Consider the following 6,601-nt stretch of genomic DNA (forward strand, 5'->3'; position numbering starts at 1 on the left):
TAACGATTAAGTGTACTAATTGTTATTCATAATAACGCACGAACAACAATTTCCTTGCATTGTTATTCATGTAGTTTGTAAAACGCTTCGTACTGAGCGGAGCGCTTGTTCAAACGCGTGAAAGGCCGGATCCGAGCCAACACTCCCGAGTCGGAGCCCGCGTCAACCGAGGTTTGGTCAACGTCAACTCTGATTGGTCCTTGTTTTTTGGTAACCAAGCCCCATTTCGTATTTTGCCAAAGGAAATTGTTGTTCAGGAAGACCCTCCCTATCTGCCATTTTCGGCTCATAAACCCGTTAGGGAACACCCTGTATAGCTGTCGAGCATTATGTAGACCCAACAGGCAGGGCTGGGATAATTTTTCCCGCATGGCTCGCTTCCCCTGTTTTTCGCCCGTATTTCGATCCCCACTACTATTCTCCTCATGCGCCTTCACTGATCATGCCTAGTATACCCCTGTCAAATACCAGTCCCCATCATGGTCGCGTCGTCCCCACTTTCCGGCCGAGGGAAAAATTATCCCGGCCCTGCCAACAGGTGCTCGTAATGGTAAGTTTGTTACGTATTGGGAATTGAAACATTTACCGTGAGCTCTCATGGCGGGCAATAGAATTAGACGAAACCAAGCGAAAGCATTGTTTGGCACTTCGTTAACTTTGTATTTTTTATCAATGAAATAAGTGCGATGGAGTTTACATCACATAAAAAATGTACCAACTGGGATTATTGTGCAGTGGAAGATTGTGGGATCAGAGCAAATAAAAATTCACATCTTAGTTATCATTGCTTCCTTCCCGTAAACGAAGGCTTTCTGTTAGAATACTTATTTTACTTGTGGTGTATTTCTTAGGTTTTTTATTAACTTCAGTTGGAGATTTACTTTGAACCACACAACTTTATTACTACTTGATACATACGCAATATAGAACAAGAAGAAAGTGAACAAAAACGTTAAAGATATAAAACCGGAACTTTACATAAAAGTATAGGTAGCGCTGCTGATAGACGCGCGGTGTCTAAAGTATTTTAAGTATGAAGTATTTTAATACATTCCAACAAAATTATCGTACAACAAATACCTAACAAGTACGTCATCTTGTATACTCGCCTTAAGGGTCCTTACTAATGTGACCTAAAATTTAGGTCATTTTTATTAAAGTTTCACAGTGGCCCCTTAAATTAATGACTAGTGGATAATTGTGACTGATACTTTTTATTGACACGCCGTGTATACTCGGTAGGATAGGCGCAGTAAATAACGCAAATACGTTATCTCCCGTTAAAAGAGAACCGAAGGTACCGCCGTTAGTGATGTATTACCGTCGGCGGCGCGGGGCGCCGAGGGGTGGCGGCGATGGTTTTCATAATGATACCGTCGAGGAAGCGAGAGGAACTCGAGAGATAATCTGTAACTCCCTTTCATGGATGCGGTTAAGGTTCATCGTGGAAACTGGCAGGGAGCCCAGGCCGGCAGCACTAAACTTCACGTCGGATCGGGAGGGCTGTTACACCAAGTTTCCACTACAGGATGTAGAATCCGGAACAATGTGAAGCTTTGCTCCTCGTCTCTGTTCTTTCCCATCTTCCCTCCTTCGTTTTGTCCGTAGCTTCCGCCTCCGGTTAACTCTCCTCCCATTCTCTCTCTCTCTCTATTTTTTTTTTAAATCTTTCTCACAGTTTACACTTCGCTTGTCCTAGTTTTTCGACCATAGACCATCGTTCCTTTTTCCAAATTTTTCTGCGTTTTCCCCCACCCCCCCTTCATTGTGCACCGCCATCGTGTCTCGTTATTTCTATTTTTTCAATTCCGACGGTTTACAGATGTCTTAGATATTCTGTATCGTCGATGGAACCGGCAGCTAAATCCCTCTCTCTCTCTCTCTCTCTCTCTCTCTCTTTCTCTTTGAAAAACGAGAAAATTAAAGCGGGAGATAAGGACGTTAGGCGAAGGGTGAGAGCGACAGGGGTGGGAAAAAGAAAGGTAGCAGCAGTAGCGGAACGAGAAGAAAAAGGGGTCGGAGGAACGGAAGGAGAGTAAGAGTAGCAGAAGGGTGGCACTTTGCTCGGATGACAGAGGCGTATCGTGGCCAGGGAGAGCTAGGCGTCGGGACGCTCGACGTCTTATCGTGCGGCGTCCCCCTTTGGCTCTTTCCTACCCGACCATTCCACCAGCTTCTTCCGACCCTCCCCGCGCCGACCCGTCTCCCCGGCCGCGGCAGCCAGTTCTCGTCGTCGAGCCAAAACCCAGTGACGCCTCGACGCGCTCACCTAGAAACCGACGATAAGGTTCACCCAGCAACGCCTGCCTATACCGGCTCCGACCCACCCTCCACCCTCCAATCCCTATATACTCATCGTGTTCCGCTCTGTACACACACGTACGAGAGATCCTGCACGCACGCGGATATTTATATAAGAAAATCGACGTAGGGATCCGTCGACGACCCTTGAAAAAGAAGGGACACGGAGGTACGTCGGGTCAGTGAAAAAAGTACCGATCGTATCGGCCTAGCTTTGGAAAGTCCTGAGTGCGACCATAGAATTCCAAAAGCATATCGATAAATAATAGAAATATAATTGTCGCTACCCTCCCATTAATTATTCTTTGAAATTCGAATACAGAACCATCGAATACCGTGGAATCATTTAAAGCGGCACTCGAAATAGGAATGAATCCGACACGCGCCAAAAAATTAGCAAAGCCCCATTTGCCTTGAACCAGCGACAGCTTCTGGGCAACAATTAACAGTATTACCCGAACAAAACGTGGGACCAACACAAGACTAACCGAAGCGTAATTAAAAACGTTTCAACGAAACAAACCGAGCCACTTTCGACTGGCCGCTTGGACGATCGCTTAACTTCAGGCGTTCAGCAGTGGAAACCCAGCGATCAGACCCTCGTCGACAATGTGACCCGGGTCGTTGACTGTCAAGACCGAACTACGACGACGATCGTTCCCCCAGTGGCAACAATCGCCGGCCACGAGTGAGCCACGTACCAACGTTTTCGAAAGCCCGCTCGGTTATTGTTGCCCGCGTATATACGCGTCCGGTCAAAGTGTAGCATTGTTTCGAATCGGTGGTCGAGTAGCTACCTGGGGAAGGAACGATTACACGGGAGGAACGGCGCGGTTTAAGGCCCGTCGTCCTCCGCCCCGGCGACTCTTCGAGTGTCTCTCGAGGAGGCAGAAAGGCACGCGCGTGCACAGGGAAACGGGAGCACCGGGCCGCGAACTCGGGACAGAGTCGTTCGCCTTTGTTGCCGGCTCCGAGGTCTCCCTCGCCCCGGTTCTCGAGCAAAGATCGTTTCACGCCGATTGCCAATTCTCGAGGGCACTTGGCGTTACGGTACATAATAAACTTACTACACTGGCCGCGAATGGCTGCCGGGTATTCGTTATTGGCAGCGTTGTAGCAGCCGTGTCGATCGAAAAATCCGGCCACCAAGTGGCGACGTTTAGCTAAGTGCACCGGTGGCCATTATCGGGCGTTAATAATGCCGCCGTTCGCCACTTCTCGTACCCGTCGCCATTAACCGGCTTTTCTTTTCATTGCTGCTTGCTGCTGCTGCTGCTGACTCCCTCAGTTTATGCGACTTCACTGTGTGTTCTCCGGGCTCCTCCTCGATTTCCTCGTAGGGACCATGTTTTAACGGTCTCGCGAACGAGCCACTACTTTACGAGCTCTCATTATTCTTTCTGCGAGAACTTCTATGCGTGCAAATCAGACACGGGGTATTCCAAAAGTTTTAGAACGAGATTTTCAGGTATTACCACAGTTTGAATGGGTATACCTTCAATTACGATTCTCCATATTTTTTGGGATTTAATTCCTCCGAATTTGATGTGTCAAAAATTCTGAAAAAATTTACAGATGTACTGCTATACGAGTAGTACATATGAGAATTTTTCTAAATTATTCCATTCATTATTTGTGTTAAAAAAAATTCATGAAGTTTGCAAGGGATACATTTTGACTTTTGATATTTTTCAGGATTTAATTCCTCCGAATCTAATGTGTCAAAAATTCTGAAAAAATTTAGGGATGTACTATTATACGAGTAGTACATGTGAGAATTTTTCCAAATTATGTCATTCATTACTTGTATTAAAAAAAATTCACGAAGATTGCAAGTTTCGTAGAATTGCCAAACTTACAGTATCTATTCTTTGGAATTTTTGTATTTTGTGTATTGTATGTATTGTGGAAGTTTTGTATAATGCTAAAACAAACATTTCTCTGAAATTATAATGAGATCTTGCTTATTTCGCACTGAGCTAATATAAAATGAAAAATAATAAATTCTCCTTAGCCCTTTGCAGAAAATCTTATTTTTATCAGACATGTGGCATTAGAACGAAGATAGTAAGTTTCTAAATAATGAATTTTGGCGAAAATTCGCGAGCCTACTGATAACCCAGTAACCCAACCAGCCGACGGAACCGAGCGTACACGGCCAGATTCACTGCAGCGGTGATACGCGGCACGTGAAACGTGAAACACGCCGGTTAACAGCTACGTACACGACACCCGATCCCACCCTGCCCCTGTCTGCAAACCACCCCTCAGGTCCACCCCTCCACGTCCCGTCGATTCTTTTTTCCGATCCAGCCGGTGAATGGCCGTTACTAACGCATCATGGCCGGCTATTGTCACTGGCTGGCTTTTCTAGTCGATTTCAAAATGATAATCGCGAAGCGAGGCAACGCCAGCCGAGAGGGGTTGCGAGGTGTCACGCCGGAACGAGTGGCCCAATGTGCGAGATCTTTTTCGGCTCCCCCTAACCATTCGGGTGGCACCACCCCTCGGGATTCACCTATGGGGTGAACGCACCGTCCCGTGACTGTCACCAACTTTCACGGATTACGCGCCGCTGCTAAAAAGTATCCTGACCACGCCTAGCTACACCATGAAATCTCACTTATTCCGTTGATGAATTATCGCACCAGGCCTCATCTTACTTGGAAATATTCATTCCCCTTCCTAAGTACTCAGGCATTGCGTGACTGCTTCGACCCCACAGTTGTTCATCATCCATGATATGTCTAATACGAAACCTCAAAAAATTTCTTTAGTTTCCACATTTTAACGCTTTCGCTACTACGGGCGACTATAGTCGCTCTGCAGAAAATGTTACTGACGTACTATGGGCGACTATAGTCCCTCTGCATAAAATGTTACTAACGTATTTCAGGCGACTATAGTCGCTCTGCATAAAATTCCACTGATATACTACGGGCGACTATAGTCGTTCTAAATAAAATTCCACTGACGTACTACGGGCGACTATAGTCCCTCTGCATAAAATTCCACTGATATACTACGGGCGACTATAGTCCCTCTGCATAAAATTCCACTGATATACTACGGGCAACTATAGTCCCTCTGCATAAAATTCCACTGATATACTACGGGCAACTATAGTGCCTCTGCATAAAATTCCATTGTATACTACGGGCAACTATAGTCGCTCTGCATAAAATGTTACTGTCGTACTACAGGCGACTATAGTTCCTCTGCATAAAATTCCACTGATATACTACGGGTAACTATAGTGCCTCTGCATAAAATGTTACTGACGTACTACGGGCGACTAAAGTCGCTCTGCATAAAATGTTACTGACGTACAATGGGCGACTATAGTCGCTCTACATGTAATAAAATGCTACTGACGTACTATGGGCGAGTATAGTCCCTCTGCATAAAATTCCATCGACGTATTACAGGCGACTATAGTGCCTCTGCATAAAATGTTACTGACGTACAATGGGCGACTATAGTCGCTCTACATGTAGTAAAATGTTACTGACGTTCTACGGTCGACTATAGTCCTGCATAAAATTCTACTGACGTACTACAGGCGACTATAGTCGCTCTAAATAAAATGTCAATGATGTACTACAGGCGACTATAGTCGTTCTAAATAAAATTCCACTGATATACTACGGGCGACTATAGTCGTTCTAAATAAAATTCCACTGATACATTACGGGCGACTATAGTCGCTGTGCATAAAAGCTCGCCCGTAGCGAAAGAGTTAAAAGCCTAAAGCAATCTGTTCCACAAGAAACTAGGTTCCTTCCAGACATCAACGTCGACGATTTAAATCGAGTGAACCTAGTAAGAAGGGAAACGAATTATAATAATAAAATTCGTACAATAAGTCAGATGTTCTGTTACAGAAGGGAGTAGCAGAGAGAAATGTAGAGAGGGGTGGTAAATAAAAATACGTGAACACAGGAGGGACCGTGGTTGGTATTACGCGTTATTAGCCGACCCTTAATACCTCGCCCGTTTTCGCCGAATTTTCGGGGCCCGATGACTTCCTCTACGCTCCGATGAGCACCGCCGAATAATCCAGCTAACATCTGTATCATCGTCGGCTATTCTGCCATTCGACGCGGAGGGAACATTGCATCTGGTCTACCCCCCCCTTCCCACGACGATCCCTTGCCTCATCCCTCAGCGACGACCCTCTAAACTTCTACCAGGAGTTGTTTCGTGTTTCAGGTACTATGTATAATAATTCAGTTTAATCACTGTGGGGACTATAATTGAACTCGGTTTTTTATAGTACTTCTAATTTACACCCTCATAG

At 45.5% G+C, this 6,601-nt stretch overlaps 1 protein-coding gene across 1 annotated transcript in view; it reads right to left on the reverse strand.

The window, feature by feature from the left end:
* The window catches only part of LOC108623814 (paired box protein Pax-6), a gene marked incomplete at its 5' end in the record, with an annotated part of 15,132 nt that overhangs the window by 5,022 nt on the left and 3,509 nt on the right, over positions 1–6,601 (reverse strand). The window lies entirely within an intron of this gene.

The sequence above is a fragment of the Ceratina calcarata genome, unplaced genomic scaffold (assembly GCF_001652005.2).
Source record: "Ceratina calcarata isolate Rehan_Ccalc_2016 unplaced genomic scaffold, ASM165200v1 scaffold291.2, whole genome shotgun sequence".
NCBI classification, from domain to species: domain Eukaryota; kingdom Metazoa; phylum Arthropoda; class Insecta; order Hymenoptera; family Apidae; genus Ceratina; species Ceratina calcarata.